We start from the raw sequence: 19,234 nt of genomic DNA on the forward strand, positions 1-19,234 counted from the left end.
CGTACGGCATTCAATATAATTCATATCTACACCTGAAGTCTCACACTGTTCGCAAACTGGAGCGTTAGTCCACAATCCGAGACACAAACTGTCTCCTACCATCAATAGGGAGAATACACTGAGAATTTATTTCATTGGCTTTGGATTACGACCAGATAGAGAAGATATTACATATAGCATATAATATGTTGTATAAGGTCTTGTAGGAGTAACATGTTTGTTACACAGTCACTAGTAGATATTACCATATGTTAGACAAATTCTAGTTTGTACTAGCTGACCCGGCAAATGTTGTTTTGCCTTCTAGATTATTTCTAGAAAATAGATAGTACTCGATTCTTAGACCTACTAGATACGTAAATAAAATTTGATAAAAACCGGTAAAGCCGTTTCGGAGGAGTATGGTAACTAACATTGTGACATAGAAATGTTATATATTTTATACAAGTAACAAAATACCCATATACATCAAGAAGCGCTGATGAATACAGGTTGAATAGAGTCTCTACACGAAGTTTCAGCTGAAAATACGATTAAAAAAAATTGTAAATACTTGGTATCGCATGTTTCTTCATTTTAAATTATACAAACATGTCACAACGCTACAGGGGTCACTCGCTAATATTACGAAACATTTCTTCTGTCAATCTGATCGCCTAGTACCTGTCTACTTAATTTTGAATCTTACTTAATTTTACTTAAAATTGATTTGAAAAATTTTTAACTTGGTACCATGAAAACATGAGTTTAAAAGACCCTTCCCGTATCGTTTGTTATGTTATCTAGAAACCGTGCAATTGATATGTATACCCCCTTTTTGTTACACGTTGTATATTAGATAGAATTAATTATAAGGTTTTCAAGAAAACATATTTAACCAAGACTATTTAGGTTGTAATAAACATTTAATACAACCCAAAATACTAATTAATGAGGACACAGATTACTATCATGAATATGAAGATTTATTAATATCAAAAGTCAAGTACGATTTTAGACTCTAAGTCTAGGCTTTTAATGTGTTTATTGAAAAGCTATACACACAGTTACAATCGCATTCACGGTCTATAAGTAAACCGCTTTAAAAATTCTAATAGAATCTATGAAAATCTGTTAATTTCTTAAAAAAAATTTTATAACATCTATCTTGGAACATTCTAAATGTAACGTCACCAACTATCGTCGCCGCGTCTGCGCACGTCACACATGAGTAAGAGTCCCTTTGTGATTCGAAACTAGTAGAGCTTTTCTCAATATATTCACGAAAGCAAATAAATTAATTTTAGTTTATTTATGTAACTTGTGTTAACTATGGACATTGCACATTATAAATAGACTATGTTTCTGCATCTGATGTTCTTATTATACAAAGAGTACTTAGAGAGAAAAATGTAATAGGAGAATTTTCATTTCTACTACCCTTGGTCTCCAGCGATTTGACAACGAAAGTAACATAAACACTAGAATGCTAGAATAACCATAAGTTTAATAACCTAGTACTTATTTTAATGGTCTCATTCCCTTTCGGGAATAACACGGTGGAAAGCTATTAATGTTAGTGAAGGCAGCTTTGCTTTAGGGTGCTTTTCCACCGGAGATGTGCTATGCTACGTTGCTGTGGATGTGTTTTGGTTCCACTAATCATATTCATTGCAACATATAGCTTAGCACTGATGGGAACCAACTCAGCTTAGTTATGTTTTTTTATATGAAAAGATGCGTGCTATGGATGGCTTCCCTACTATCGATACATCGCATACTCAAGCTGCGCATCTTCTTCGAACACACATAGCTTAGTATCAGTGGGAACTGTCACATAGTTTCACAGCTTAGCTATTTTTCGTATATACCTATAGTAATGTATGGAAGATTTACTCGTCTCTGGTGGAAAAGCGCCCTTAGTCTCCTGTAATATAACGTGTTGAAATATGAGGTGAATTTGTCATAGAAGTATTCAGACGTAACATTATATTTCGCATTTTAATCCCCCAGGAGGTAAGCATGCTCGAATTCCCTGTGAATCTATTTTTCACTGATTCAAATATAGCAGACATGTTTACTAGGATTGTTTATTATGCCTAAAAATCTATTGCAGATCATTAGTAAAGGTTTTTTCATGGAATTAGGGATTAACCAAAGGTCTGCAGAACGCTTAATGTTATAAAAATGCCACGGTTAAATACAATTTATATCGCAACTGAGAACATCAACTAGTTTCAAAAAGTCTTAGTAAATCTTACGACTGTAGAGAAAACTTTCTGTGGAAAAAACATAATTATGAAAAAAAGTAAGAGTGGTCCCGAGCCTAACAAAAATATAAAAAAACACAATGGGATTTTCTCCTGAAATGTGGGTTCGTTTACAGGCATACACATCATCCCAAACCCGAAATAATTGGTGAAGCACACTAAGAGTTGCTCTGTTTGAGGTTGAAACCTTACACGTTGCGCGGCAGCCGGCTGCCCAGTGCCCGGCCACTGCACCAAACTCGCTGTCAAATGCATATAGAATAAACCTGTCTATTATATTTTCTCAGCTGTTTTACAAAAGATTGGCTACAAATAAACACGAATGAGTACATTATTCCAGTCGATTAAACTATAAACTTTTATTTTCATTACTTTCTCGTGATACCGTTAAAGTTAACATTGTGAGTTATTTGAACATTTTGTTCGGAATAAAATGGAGGCAAGAACATAATTTTTGTGTCGGAAACAGGCCATTTAGTCGACATCAAGAAGTTTCTTGTAAATAAATAAGTGGTTGTGTTAATGGTTTAACTGACGCCTTTTTTATTGAGTTTTTTTTTTCCTTTGGCCGGCAACTCACCTGTGACTTCTCTGGTGTTGCGGGTGTTCCGTCCGTCCGTTCCGATTTTAATATAATTTGGTATACAAACAGCGTGTAACCAGACTTGGGTGTAGATTTTTTTATCCTACAGGCACTCGGGCGAAGCCGCTAGCAGAAGCTTGTGTAATAATAAAATATTTTAATGCAATTTATCTACATAAACTGAATTAAAACTTTATTTTATACCCAAAATTCAACTTTTATTAAATACTCGAAATATAAGATTCTATTTAAATATAATCACATTCACACAGCAATACGACAAGGCAAGTCAAATAACACCTTATCACATTTACAATAAAGCTGTGAATATTAAACTTCTTGCTCAGCTCTCTTTATGCGGCAGCGTACAATAATTGGCAGGTACTAGACATCGCCTTTTACATTTACCAAGTTACCCAAGCAACATACCTCGAAGTTTGAAAGTATATAAAACAAATTTAGTTTGCAAGTGTATGTTACACGCCAATATTCTTAACTATTTGAAAGAAACTATGCATAAACCACTTAATTTTAAGTCTTACCCCAATTACGCATAGTTCAAATTTCTTTGTGGATTTTGTTTACGAATTTACTCATAATTTTGTATTTTGTTATATTTACTGGTTGAACAGACTGCCTATATAGATGTCAAATTGTAAAATACCGTAGGCCTTATTACCCCCTTCTCAATCTTCCCAATTCCTGAATCACCTAAAACCCTTAAATTTTACCCCCAAAAGACCGGCAACGCACTTGTAACGCCTCTGGTGTTTCGAGTGTCCATGGGCAGTGGCGATTACTTACCATTAGGTGATCCATGTGTTCGTTTACCGGCTTATATCTCGAAGCTCGTCTTCTGCAATTGAATTTAACTTACGGAATATACTCTTTAGTTACACTTTCAGAGAATCAGAGGCACATCACCATACAATAATCATAAATCGATATCAGAAATAACTCCTAAATACTCAACAATAAGGTCGACAATAATTTAGGCAACCTACAAACCTTTTCCCAAGTAATTGTTAGGCAAACATTAACACGTTACGATTCACAAAGTTCTGTTGTTATAAGTTCGTCTAAAACTTTTTCAACGAAAGTGCTATCTGGAATATTTAGTTGGAACACGTGTATCATTAGAACGAACAACTTGAAAGAAAGTTATCGTCAACTTAATGATACAGCTAAGTACAAGTAAACATTCAAGTTGCTAAACTTAAAGATTAGTTGTTTTTACTTTAACTTAAAAAAAAATAACCACCTTCACTAACTCGTTGGACGAGTGGCCGCAAGTGGGACTACCGGACTAAGGGGTCTCGGGTTTGATTCCCGAGTAGGGCATAGTATTACTGGGCTTTTTTTGACTGTTCAAAATTTTTTCAGTAGTAGCAGGGAGTCTGGAATTGTGTCCAGTATATGGAAATAAGCTCACCCCCTGTTACATGGAACTTATAACACAAATGGTGTAAAGTGGGTGTGCATTGTATAGCGCTATGCATAATTTCCACCTCTGCCTATACCTCTTCGAGGATAAAAGGCGTAATGTCGCATTCAAATTTCTTTACCACATCTATTTTAAAAAATACTTATATCGCCTGTATTAAAAATTAATTCTCTCTCTATTAAATATTGATGGAAATTCTGCTCTCATTTCAATTATTTATTTTATTTTATTATTCATTCATTGAATGTACACAATGTACATATTATATAAAAAGTATTACAGACATTTAGTACCTTACCTTACCCTATTATTATGTATGCCTCTGTTTATAAATATCGCTGCAACATTTGACAAATTAATGCTAAAATTGTTTAACTTCTATTATGTATAAGTACTCACACTGAAATAGTGATTATAATGGACATATGTACGTAAAATTAATTAAACTACAGCTTATTCAGTACAATTGAATTAAGCCCCGTAATACAATACAAAATGATTCAATATGAGAGAATACACAAATTGCAATTAATTAATACAGATTTGGACTAAATTGAATTAACTTTGCAATTAAAGGTTTTCGTTTAAAAACACCACTTTTAATTTTTTTAATGCCGTTGAATGTTGTTTGAAACTTAGGACTTTGGAAAAAACAAGAAAATAGACTATTTAAAGCTATGAAAAATTGATTTAGTATAAATTATATTAATATATATTGGAAGCCAAGAAGCAAATCAAAATTCCCTTAATGTATAATCGCTACGAAGGAAAATTTAATATCTGAGAGTTTCGTTATAACGAAACTGAGTAAAATAAAACATCCCGAGGCGGACTTGTAAACCACCAAGTACTGTCAGAATTAATTATCTTAAACATTGTTAACCCAGTACGTAGTAGGTATGTTGTGATCAGTTGTTTCTAAGTTAGGAAATATAAACATAACAAACAGTACGGTACATATAATAAACATCCCATAACATGAGATTATATAGATGATATGTTCGATACCTTGAAATAATTAATAGATATTAGATGATGATGCAATGTGATACCCACTTTTAACCAGTTATGTTATAAGTTTAAGGCACAGCTCCGATCTCCTTACTCTTATTTTATTACACATTTTATTAATTTATACAAATTTTCTTAGAACCGAGAATACCCGAAAATAGTATAAATCCGCTGTTACATGTGAACATCAAACTAATAAAGTAGTTAAATACGTCACACTATAGTGCTAACATGGTACAAATAGTCTTCATAGATAACTAGAAACCCCTTTCAGCCACGTTACTAAGCTTTTCAATCATGAATCGGGAACAAATTCACTACAGAGTACCTGAATGTACCAATAGTAGCTATAGACATATCTATGTACAACATTGAAAGTCAATAAAGAATGAAGTGTAGGGAGATGGATGCCTATCACACAGTTATGTAATTTGAAAAGCTTATTTGCAAGTGAAAAGACACATGTTTATTTATAGTATGTACTTTTCTGCTATATCAACTTTGTACTCTGTAATTAGTTTTGCAGTGCACTTGTAAATTAATGTGATTATGACTATATTAATACATTTCAGGAGTTTTCATTCATGATGATGAGCATGACCCCATATTCAAAGCTTAAGGATATATTTTTTTTAATTTTGCTAGCATAACTTAACATAAAAATGTAATACCAAAACCCCTGCTTCACAAAACTGCCCTCATTGCACAGCTAAAGATAAATCTATTTTAAAATCCACACAAAGAGCACTCATAACATTATAAAGCCAGTTACACAATGGCATCACCTTTCGGATTCAGTATCACCTCTGTGTAACAGACGCGCTGTTCATAACTCCATTGTGTCCACCAGTTATGTTCCATAGCACACAACATTGTGACGACGTCTCGCTTGATTTGTGATAAAAGTGTGTCGCTTACATGCACTTACTCTGAATGAACAGTGAACAGCAAGCCTGTTCAAACACTTAACTATCGACGTTTTACTGTGTTGCAATATTTTAAATTCAATTTTGTTGATGATTTTTTAATTGTGTAGTGGAAAGAGTATGTCACAAAAATTGTAGATTTGGTTTTTTGTAATTTGTAGTTTTTTAATACGGTACTAATATTACCCATTTTTGTTTCCATTGTGACGTTACAATACGGTGGTTTTTATTCAGTAAGAGTCTGGCATCTCGCCTCACCCTGGCGGGAGATGGCATTGACGATATCCCCCCTCAAAAAAGTAGATCAAAGTTTTTGTACCTAGACGATTTATAATCGATTTTACGTTCCCTTATTGTTTAAGACACGAGCCTGTTCCAGAGCTTGTCAGAACTTAAACCTATCTTTGTCCTTGTTTACACCTATAGCCTTCTACTAAGGGATGAACGGTAAACCATGCACTAGTAACAATATGTTGCAATCACCAATCCAAAATTGGCAAGCGAAGCGTTGTTCAGTTACCGCAACTATTAATTGAAGCGGTCTCGTGTTAATAAGGCACATGTTCGAGCCATGGGGTGTACTCGTATCGAACTAATATTCTGCGGTAGTCTTCGAACCAAGTCAGAAGTTCTATTATGACAAAATCTAATATATAAAATTCTCGTGTCACAGTTTTCGTTGCCATACTCCTCCAAAACGGCTTGACCGATTTTGATCATTTTTTTGTGCTTATACGGTATCTATGAGAATCGGTTAACATCTATTTTTCATCCCCCTAAATGTTAGGGGTAGCCCAACCCTCATTTTTTTTATTTTCCGCGGACGCAGTCGCAGGCTAAAGCTAGTATATAATGTAATTCACTGTCGTTCTTTAGAAACATTTATCTATAGTTTAAGCCACTAAAATAGAATTTTGTTCCATTTAACATCGAGCTTATTGTTTACACCTTTGTCAAAATTCTACAGACTGAGTTATTTACGTGTGAGCTGAGAACAGATTACCTAGATATTAATCTATAATTATGAGCAAAATTACAGACTTAAACATGAGTAGGCGTAGAAAGTTAATTACAAGAGACGATGTTCGTTAATTACATATTTTGTGTTCTTATATTTAGGTACTTCAACTGAGTATAATAAAAAAATGGCCTCAATATCAAACGATCAAAACTAAGTATTTAATCACTAAGTAGTAGTAGCAGGACCTGGCAGCAGCGCTCTTTGATAAACCTGAACATTTTAAACTGCTATCTCCAAACGTGGGGATTATTGGAAACCCCTGTGATGTAGAGGAGGTCCTGCAGTATCGGTAGTGGACTGCCACAGACTAGGGTGTAATACCATCATTGTGTTTACTTATCATAATAATACCCCAGATATACCTTAGTATCCGTATTTATATCCGCAGCTCACTCTTAAGTGAGCTGCGGATTACCTAGCCGGGTACTGAGGCTCCGGCTCGAAAAGTAGGAGTAGAAACGTTCGAAAAGTCGGAATAGTGGTTTTGAGTCTGTAAGAGTCTGACACTCCCTTTCGTCTCACACTAGGCGAGAAAAGACTTTCAATAATTTCCCCCCTCAAAAAAAGAAGGTATGTTATAAGTGTGGGTACGCACGTTGGTCTATAAAAAATGTACACCAATCAACAAGAATCTCTTCGTATAAATTTAGGTACAAAATAAGTCTGTCATAATATAAATTAGTCGTACTTTAACTCTGTTTCGTGATAAAACAATGTGACACTTTATTGTCATCGTTTACCTTTAACCTTTCCGAACAAAAACTTTATGATACATTAAGTAGGCCTGGAAATGTACCAACGGCTACACATCGAACTATACAACCAGTTTGTCTTGGTCTCTATTCCAATGAACTGTCCACACATTCGACAGTCAACTTAGTCTGGTTTGTACCTGTGTATATCTGGTTGTAATTAACTATGGGTAATGGGATTTTGAAGAGCCATTTCGAATTGTTTCATGGCTTAGTAGCAGACTTTGGTACTGTTTATTAAATTACGCTACAGTGTAGCTATAAGTTTGTTTTCCGTCTTCGTCAACGGTGACGTGACGATAATAAAATAATAGTTATTTTTTTTATATTATTCTTAGTTACTGCCTCGTTAGTCGAGTGGTCGCAAGTGCGACTGTCGGCTAAAGTTGTCTCTGGTTCGATTCCCAAGTCAAGCAAAGTATTTTTTTTTTTTTTTTTTTTTTTTTTTTTTTGGGACAAGCCCGCCACAACCTCCCATACCGCTGCAACTCCTGTAAGCCAGGATCTACAGTAGATACAAACATGAAAACACCGGAACACTGAAGTCCGGCGCGTCCCAGGGAAATGAATGACTGTCTTGGATCCCGCAACGAAACAAATCAGAAGATGTTATTAGAGGAGAAGAAAAGAAAACGATAGTTTCCACTTCCCTCGGTGAATTTAATGCAGGAGACAGGATGACTTAAGCCTTAAGGCACAAAAGAGACTGCACAACTGGGAGAAGCCCAGTCGCCAAGCACCACGGAAATTTTACTTAAAACTAAAATATTAAATGCTAATACTAAATGGGTCCTATGCGTGAGCTGTTATACTTGCTTCCAATAATAGGTATGGCAAAAACGCCTAAACGCACGGAAATTTGCTCGAGACTCCACAAGGTCCGTGTAATAAACTACACCTGATGAAACAATTAAATTATCCAACATAGTGTCACGCTCAGATTGCCAGAGACCACACTCCCAGAGTATGTGATGGGCGGATTGCTCATGTTGCAACTCCGCTGTCGAACATTGGCACCATGGTGAATCAACGAGTTTAAATGAGAACAATTTGCTTTTAAAGTTGCCATGGCCAGTAAGAAATTGGGCAACACAGTGATCCACCTCCAACCATGTCCTCTCCAGACGCTCATGCACGGATGGAAAGAATTGATAGAGGTGACGGCCCTTGGTAGAAGATTCCCATCTACACTGCCACTCAGTCAGAAGTTCATCCCAGACGTCCGTTAAAGGCTTGAGCAATCTATCAATTTTGCTTCGATCACGTTGTGCTAGAAAGTTTGCGGAAAAGTTAGGTCTCGCATTATAGTACATGGCAGCACGTCGCTGCACCTCAAGATCGACTGGAAGTAGTCCCGCGAGCACAGGTAGGGCCTCTGTGCTAACCGTCCTATAAGCCTTACACAGAAAGATCAAGGCTAGACGCTGACCTTGGAGAAGCTTTCGCCGTACCGCGCCTATTGTGGCCCTATCAGCCCACACTGGTGCCCCGTAGCACACGCATCCCAGGTAGGTTGCTCCGTAGATGGTTCTGAGCGTAAGAAACGAGAGACCCCAATTGGCTTTTGAAATTCGCGTAACCCCATAGCAGTTGTTTTTTTATTTTTCATTAATAGCCTTAATATGCTCAATAAACAAAAAGATTTTTTTTTTTGAAAACTAGACCGATATAGCAAACCGACTCCTTACGTTTGACGGGAACGTTATTGAATTTAATAGACGGCCATGATTTCAAATTTCCTTTAAGCAATAATTGATAGGTTTTATGGGGTGCAAAAGTTAATCGATTACGTTCGCCCCATCGCGAGATCCTACTGAGGCAGTCCTTAGCTAAATTCTCTAGTCCGGCTCGAGTATTTGATTGTATTAACAAAAGGCCATCATCCGCATATCCAGTCAACGTACAACCAGAAGGAAGGGGGGTCGCGAGCAAGTCATCAAACCCTAAATTCCACAGATACGGGCCAATAACCGAGCCCTGAGGACATCCCATTGACAACGACTTCGACCGAGAAAAATTACCAAGTTTCAGTTTTACAGAACCATGAAGAAAATAAGTGTATAATAGTTTGTATATGTTGCTAAAGCAACCACGACCCTTCAGTTTAAGGAGTAGCATTGGCCACCACGCGTTATCAAAGGCACCGGAAATGTCTAGAAAAATGCCTACTACATATTTGTGCTCAGACGAAGTCACTATGGTTCGGACAGAGAGAGCTGCGTCTACAGTAGATTTACCCACAGTAAAACCAAATTGATTATTGTGAAATTTCGGTCCACCGGGCAGCAAACGAGGAACGATAAGCCGCTCAAGAAGTTTTCCTAATGATGGTAAAAGCGTAATAGGCCGGTATGACTTAGGGTCATCGGGTGGTTTATTTCCATTCTTAGGTATTATGCGAATGAATCCACGTCGCCATATACGAGGAAAGACGCCCTCCGCTATACAACGATTAAAGACAGACAGGATCGCGTCAGCCGCAGATTTGCACGCTTCTATTATCATTTTATTTGAAACTTTATCCTCACCAGACGATTTATTCATAGGCAACGTTTTAATAACAGTTACGAGCTCATTGATGGAAGGTAGATCAGACACCGGTGATTTGGGTGGTATAGCCGCCCACGACCTAATCTGTTGATGATAATCGCTATCTGTCTCGGATACATCGTCAGGGATGAGTTCATCGAGTAGAACTTCCGTTGTCTCCTCAATACCAGTGGTGTGAACATTGTTGACTTTTATGTTCTGTACGAACGCCAGATCGACGGATCTATTGGCTTTGAACTCATGGTACAGAGGCGACCACGGACCCTCGCTTTCCAGCCTCTGCACTACTCTCCGCAACAGGTTACCCTTAGCTTTCTCCACTGAAGCCCTATAACGTGACCTGGCAACTCTAAACGCAATCAATGCTTCATCAAATGCAAAACCAGTAACTTTACGTTTTTTTAGTCTATTTAATTGTTTGCGCGCTTTACGAAAACATTTACGTTGTTCGACTAGATAATTATTCCACCAGTCACATCTGCGCGTACTGGTCAAGGATCCCCGACCAAACGCAATGTCGGCACAGTAAGTAAAAGTATCCGACATGATTTCAGCACCTTCTTCTGCCGAAAGGTCTTTGCGAGTGAAGTCTGTGGCCTGAGATGCAAATAATAAGCTAAAGAAGTTCCAGTCCGCGCCCTTAGTTTTATATCTAAAGCCACTACTGCAAAGCGTTGGACCCCGGGGTAATCCCGAGACAAATTCGTACACGATCAGGCGATGGTCACTACATGACGCATCCGGTAGGACACGCCACCTATCCAAGCTAACGTCCGAACTAGAAAGTGTGACGTCAATACAAGATTCGCCCATTTGGCTGCAAAAAGTAGGTGGTGCATCAGGGGTGTTATGTATGGAGAGATTCATTTCGGCAATGAATTCTTCAACGGCACAACGCCGCTCCATGTCAGTAGCCCTAACTTTGCCATACCATAAGGATGAAGACGCATTAACGTCGGCGCCAATTATAATTTTGGAGCCCGCAAGCGACTGCAAGACGTGACGGAGGTGATGAATGTGAGGAGTAACTGAGTCAGAATATTGAAAGTAACAGCTCACAGCGTAAAGTTTAAAGTTTTCTGAGGCAATCTCCGCCACGGCACAGTGTGACGTCATTAAATTAGTTATAGATGTTACTGTGAAATTAGATGATCTCGTGACGTAAATTCCAGCTCGTGACCTACTGTTCAGCTGCACTACCCTGTGCCTTAAGTGGGCATTTTGATACTGTTCTTGAACAAGTACAATGTCAAGCTGATAGTCGACTATTAGTTTGTCTAACTCGGACGTCGCAACCCTGTCGTTATGTAGATTTAGTTGCCCTATAGTCAACCTATCCATATTATTATTTAATAGGTGGTGTTTAATATGAGTTGTTCGAGTTTAGCTTTGTAGGTGCCACACTCGGGCGAACCACAACGGTGGTCGTGAGGTTTTTGAAACGTTTGCACGCCACGCATGTTGGAATAAAATTTTTATTATTTATATGAGGGCAGTCGTGTGATTCATGCGCCTCAGCACAATTACCGCAGGTGGGTGTTTTAACCGTGCAATGTTTCCTAACGTGGCCGAACTGCTGACATAAGTGGCATTTAACTAATTCTACATCGTCTATGAATCGGCAAGTAGCCCAATCTATAAAAAGTTTATCTTTTGTCGTAACAAGATGTTTACGTATATTAGCGTCTAGTTCAATGCCAACCCACTTACGACCGTTTTGCAAAGTACGCCGGCGGGTAATTTTACAAGATTTAATAAAATCTTGCTCCTTTACTTCGATTTCCCCACTAATATTTTGACGATACAGTGAGGTCAAAAACGCGGCGTCCTCCATAGAACCCGGGATGTCCTTGACAAGGATACGCGGCCTACGACCTTTTGGCTTTTCCAAACGCAAACCGGCGGTACGAATCGCTGCTACGGACTCAAGCTTCTTTATCTGCCGCTCGTCAGCAACACGCAATACGACACCCGACTTCGCGGTTTTTTTAACTCCTACAATTTGAAAACCGTCGTCGCAAGGTTTAATCGCCTTCATAAGCGCCTGTTTAGTCGCCGATGACGACGCAAAATCAGCTGAGCGCTCGGTTGTGGGGTAGGCGACAACACACGGAAGCGGCGCGCGGGATTCCATCGCGGGCGCGATCTTGCTGGGCAAACGCAGTTTTAACGATTCGGCATACGAGAGCTTATTTTGCACCGGCTTACTGTCCGCTATCACTGATGATGACGTTTTAAATTTATCCAACTCGCGTTCCGTGTTCGCAGCAAAGTATTGCTAAACTTTTTTCAGCTTTTCGAAAATTTCTCAGTAGTAGCTCGGTGTCTGAAATTATGCCTAGTATATTGCAATAGGCTCACCCCCTATTGCATGAAACTTATAATACACGTAGTGAAAAGTCTATATATATTGTAAAGTGGCATTACGTATCGCAATAGGAATCCCTTCGGGGTAAAAGGCGTGACGATAAATAGAAAGTACTCTTCCGTATAAGAAACTTTCAGTCAGCAGGTTGGATATTTCAACCAGCACATCCTACTTTATTTAAGCCATAAACTCTGATCAGTAATAGATCGAAGGGTGACCTTGAATTAGAGAAAAGATAAGATTTAAACCCCACCCTAATCTTACGTATAACTTTCAAAATATTACAAAAATCACCTATAACAATAAACCTCTATTTCCTAAGCTAGACTTAACTTAAACCTGACCTGACCCAGATTATTGCAACTATAACCATAACCTCTAAATATAAATCTAACGTCACGGCATATAATGTATAAATTCATACAAATTCACAAGGTTTATTACCCCTAATTTATACAGCGGTGACATACAAGAATCTTCGTGTGAACGCGACACTAGTTTGCCACGATTTTTAAAAACTAATCTGTAATTCTATGTAATTAAAGTTTGTTTTTGGTTGGTCGTAGTGAAAGTGATTGTGGGTCCCTAGTTATATGGTGTTAGATTTTTTCTAGTAGTGCAATCGGTTTATGAATTGGCATTATGACTGTTTGAAAAATAAATCTAAAGTTATTTTGACGAGGTATATAGGTGAAATATCCATATTGTTTTAAGTCGGTATTTTATATCTTTTTTAGAAGATCCTACATAAAATCTTAATAAATTATTCATTTACAAAAGGACCACGTTTCAGAACAATTATGTCGTTTTATTTTGAATAATTAAATTACTCGTTCACATTTGTTACAAAGACCTTGCTTTCGCTGTCTGTTTTATCCGCCAGCGCTAATTACTAGAGTAATTATAATATTTACGATCCCAAACCAATTTTCCTAAGTAATTACTTTACTACTAAGCTGTGGTTAAATAAATTAAGCATTTATTTATAACACATATTTCTGGTACAAAGTGAGATACCAATTAAACTCTAGTCATCAACAACTTCATACACATTTGTATTACTTCGCAACTAAATATAGAAGTCATTACTTACCTCCCCTTTATGACGAAGCATTTAAGTAGGTTACCGTGTGCACTATTCAGTCACTGCCCTCCTCTAATGTCACTGAACATTGTTTTATTTAAAAAAAAACACTTAAGTATACCAATCTACATATTTAAAACACTATAGATAATTTTAAACTAGAACCATAAACTGTATTAGTTTTAATGTTTTAACAAACGCACGAAGTTATCACGCGACGTGTAGAATCTGCTACGGCGTAGCACTGCTACGGCGTAGGCGTCCGTACGCTCACACCGACCGCGTCGAACTGAATGAGTTTCCACAAGCATTCCTTTTAGTAGGCTTTAAAGTACTTATTTTCTTTTTGTACCAAATAATGAAGGTTAGTAACGGAAAATATCTAATCTGTCTCACTCAGTGTATAAAGGGAAGCCTTAAATCTGGTATATTTTATTGAATACGATCGTAGATAAATATCAATGGTAGATAGTCGCGAGCAAAGAATAATATCCTTTTGACACTTGAAATCTTCAAAGATATTGTTTAAGATTTTTGATACAAGTCTGGAAAAGGCTTCCTTTTTTATGAGGATGGTGAGAAGATTACAAAACAATGTTTTTTTTTGGTATTTAACAAATCAGTGTTTTATTGAATACGATTTTTAAATTAAGTTTAAACTCCTTGCTTTGTTGTTTGACTAAAAAATATTTGTGTGTTTAGATTGTCACTTAGTCCGCAGTAATGTAATTATTAACTTTAAATTTGAAATAAACCTACATACAGGACATTTGCTTAGTACTTTTTCGAACAGATATCTATATATTAATACGTGATGCAAAAACTTTGGACCGCTTTTTACGAAAATTGCGCGGACGTAGGAGCATAAAATTTGGTACACTTATAGTTTATGTGTAGGAGAAGTGCCTAACGCTAATATTTTTCAAAAATCATGCTTATAAAGTACATTAAATCAATAAATAAAACATTACACACACATGCATAGTATCTGATCGTATTTGACAATACGTCAAAATCGATAGACATTGCGATGATATTCTCACGTCTCATATGAATAGAGTTTTATAAAAGAGTTTGTTTGAGTTTGAGTTAAATAAAAATTATCCTTGAACGTATGTTAAGTGGTATTGTAAATTAAATCGTATATGGTTGAATTTCGACCACTAGGCGACCACTAGTACTGATAAATAGGCTTTAGTTTATGCACTTTTAATCCAATTTATTGTAATTTATAGTAATAATAATTATCTTGACTACTGATGCAGTGGCTGGGCAACTGGCTGCCTTGCAACGGGTTCGATTCCCGTACGGAATAACTTATTGTGTGATCCACAAATTATTGTTTCGGGTCAAGTATCAAGTGTAAATGAAATAGTATATTTGAAAACGCATCCATGACACATGAGAAAAGCCTAGTGTAGGACAAAGTTAAAGAAAAAAAAAATGCACAAAATATTTTGTATTTAATATTATATTATTTCAGTTAGCTCGTGTATTACTCATTAGGTACACCGTATAAGTCGTAAGTTCTTAAAAGAACAATCGATTTTTATCGAAAGAGGTTAATTTGAAGAATTTACATGAAATTACAGACCAAACTGAAAGTCTAAGACTTAACGTTCGTAAGAGGTTTTAGCACTAACACCATAATCTTCTGTAATTTAATTTATTAAACGACAAAAAAAGAAAACTCATAGCTAAACTATAATTTCAGCATACGAAGTTAATAGATTAGGACTGATACCAGTAACAAATGAAATGCTAATTTGAAAAAAAAGTTTAGGTTTTACGAAAGAAAAATACATTTTTAATGAAAGGAAGTTTCTTTTTATTCGGTATAATTTAGTAATTCTGATTAAAAATAAGATTTTTTCTATAATAAAAAAAGAATTAAATGTCAATCTATAAAAAAAAGTATTATTTGGGCTATTGATACCTAATGACCCTCAAAAATTGTAATAGAGTAGGACTTTAGAAAGTTGGTTGTATCTACTTTAATATTATTTTTTTGTTGAAAACAACAACAATATAAAGAAATATTGAGGAAAATCACACCAAAGGTAATAAGGAAACATTACTCGTATCTAGTCGAAAAATTCTAACAAAATACATTCTTTTTCAAACATATACATAATTCGTAAACAAATTTTAATTAAAGGAAAATCGCTCTTATTGTCTAGCATAGAGATTACAAATTTATATAATCGTTATAAATCTCTAAGCCCATTATAATAAATCAGTTTGCTAATTGGATAGCATCCATTGGTAGATTTCCACGAAAGTAATATTTCAGTGAAAATCGTATTTTTAGATTATAAAACTTAGATTACTTTATGTATAGCATATCGATGATTTTTATTGTTCTTTATCGGAATAATTCAATTGGTCACGATCTCGGGTTCAATTTCCTGGTTAGCCAAAGTGTTAGTAAAAAATGTTGTGCATCACCATCATTGTCTTCAAACGACAGCTCATCGCCTGCACTGCATGATCCATTGCAGTACAGCTCTTCTTAACCTGTCAGTACTAAAAAAAAATAGAGAAAGAGATAGACAGAGAAAGAGAGGCAGACCACAAAAAAGGTGGAGACGACGACATCAGACAGGTCGCGGGAATAACTTGGGGCAGAGTGGCCATAAAGGCCAGAATGGAGAAGATTGGTGGTGGAGGAAGAACGCACTGATAGCTTAAGACATCTTTTGTCATGTGCGAAGAAAAAAGGCTATAAATAAATAAATAATAAAATAGTAATGTTTTGCCTAAGTATAAATATAACATAATATTAATTATTCTCCGAAGGAATTCATAAAGCACGAAGGAATTATACTCCTTAAAGCACGTATAATAGTAGGTGCTTTCAATGACTTTCCCCTGTTTTATTATCCATTTGTATAGGGGGTGCATTTATTACCATACACCGAGCATAATTGCAGTTTATTACTGAAACTGATGTCGGTTGTATTAGACTAATAACACTTAATGCTAACGGGACTCAAACACCAAATAGGTATACGACAGTTATTTTACTAAATGCTGCACTCAGAGACATTTAATACTTACTTAAGCTATTCCTTAGTAACGATATTGTACCAAAAACAATTGCCAAGGATTGGGTTAAAATATAAATGACTCTGAGTACGGCGGTTAGATCGTAAATGTCAAAGTTTGTGAGTCGGTTGAAGGAATCGGGAAAAATTTGGAACAGCGTTAGGTTATGGTCTGGACGCGTAGACTACTTTTTATCCCATAGAAATGCGTTTAAAGCTGCTGGTAGAAGCTATAGTTCTCGATATTTTCTAGATTTATGACAGTAACTAGGTAATAGAGGAAAATCCTTCACTTAAACTATAAATAAAAGTTTTTAAATCTTTATACCAATCGTATAGAACTATTTTTTTATACAGAAAGTATGATATTTTTTTTATAATGTATGAAAGTCATATATAATGCAGACAATGGGACAGTTATAACATTAACATAATCACTGGTATGACAATTAACTAAACCACGACATGAAATCGTTATACCTATGGCCCCTGAAGGTTATTCCAAATCCTCTACAAAAAATTACCGACAGTTCATTTGCTCGTAGATTTAATTGATATGTTTAACTAGTTATGATTAAGGCTTTGCTTGTGTGTTAATTTTTTAAATGATATACATACGAAATTAATTATTATGTTGTCGGCTTACTCGCGTAACTGTTTAACGAGGAACTCGACTAGTTTCAAGCCATGCTAGAGGCTCATATTTATGAGCCGCATTCGGCAACACATGATGCGAGGACGTCGCCCTGCTACTCTAGGATAGAGTAGCAGTTACGTGAGTAAGCCGATAGCATAATAATTAATGTAAAGTACGTTTTCAGCTTAGAAGAATTTCTATGAGAACAATTTAGTACACACGATACGGGTACGCACCAGCTACAATGTAAAAGACGTATTCTACGTCAGACATGAACCGAGCCTAATTCACTTCTTCTTTTTAAAAGATAAACAAACGAACAAATCGTCAACATTTAGCACTAGGCAGTTTAATATAATAGAAATAGGTTCGCGTGTTCGCCATACATTTTAAAGTTTGGCTTGTTTACGTACAGTAGCGTGGGCCATGCTCAGTCACGCACTAGCCATGCATGGTTAGTGACCGCGAACTCTAATTAATGTATTATTAACCCTCCCAACTCAAAGAGACCTTAGGTTGGCACCCAGTTATTAGAGAATTAAACAATAAAAAAGTTTATATACCTACATGGAAGGTAGTAAAACTTATCAACTGTTATTAAAAGAGATTGCAGCGAAACGCGAAGGCAGTGTTTTGGTTTATGCTACTTAATATATTGCATTAGATATTAACTGACTAACCGTTGTTCAACATCGTCAACAGCTTGTAAGTGCTGACCAAAGGGCTCTTCTCACACGGAGAAGGATTGAACGTTAATCACCAATCGTTTATTCAATGTGGGTTGGCGATTTCAGACGCCAGAGATATCTTAATTATATTACTTGCATATCAAGTCATAGTTGTATCAAAACTCTACACTACGACACATAAAAACATACATATTCACACCAGAATACAACTACAAGACGATCATGAACAACGTGAAGTAATAAATCAATAACCGATATGTAAACGTAAAAATATCCAAAATTTAAATATAAGTCCGATCGACCGCACACAGAGCGGTGGTAAATAACAGCCGAGCTCTGCTTGGCCGGCTGAACGTCAAAATGTTGGAGTAGATTTCGTTGAGAAAAATTACGACTTATATTATCTCTTATTCTGTACTCCTAGTACAAGTTTAAACGAAAACGAAAAGAGAGCGCATTCGGCACGGTGATTGGTTGGTTTATTCGAGCCAGCCAATAAGAGGGCTTATTACGAGTTTGTTTTACATTTAACGAGAGCACGTTCTGCGCATTGATTTTTTGGTTCATTCGCACCGGCCAATCAGTGCCTTCTCTTTCTTCACTTCTCCACTTCCACTTCTCTCGCATTGGGAAAGGCGAGAAGTGTCAGAGTCTTACTGACTAAAAACCACCCCGTTCCTACTCCTGCTCTTCGAGCCGGAGCCCCGGTAAGCCCGCTAGATAGCCCGCAGCTCCGGATCAGATATCTACCTGGAGTAATGTATTCCCTTTTGATATTGCCAGTAACAAACAAATATTAAAGCAAAGAGTTAATAACGTAAAGAAATGAAACTCAATTCACATTCGTATAATGTGTGGTTTAAGGCTTAAGCA

The 19,234-nt window shown here is 36.5% G+C and overlaps 1 protein-coding gene across 1 annotated transcript in view; it reads right to left on the bottom strand.

The window, feature by feature from the left end:
* The window catches only part of LOC118269840 (suppressor of lurcher protein 1), a 436,792-nt gene extending 422,525 nt beyond the window's left edge, over window positions 1-14,267 (bottom strand). Inside the window, exon 1 of the mRNA XM_050706782.1 lies at window positions 13,998-14,267. The gene's annotated coding sequence lies outside the window, so the exon portion shown is untranslated. The remainder of the gene's footprint in view (window positions 1-13,997) is intronic.
* Window positions 14,268-19,234: the final 4,967 nt, after the last annotated feature.

This window comes from Spodoptera frugiperda, chromosome 30 (genome assembly GCF_023101765.2).
Source record: "Spodoptera frugiperda isolate SF20-4 chromosome 30, AGI-APGP_CSIRO_Sfru_2.0, whole genome shotgun sequence".
Taxonomy (NCBI): domain Eukaryota; kingdom Metazoa; phylum Arthropoda; class Insecta; order Lepidoptera; family Noctuidae; genus Spodoptera; species Spodoptera frugiperda.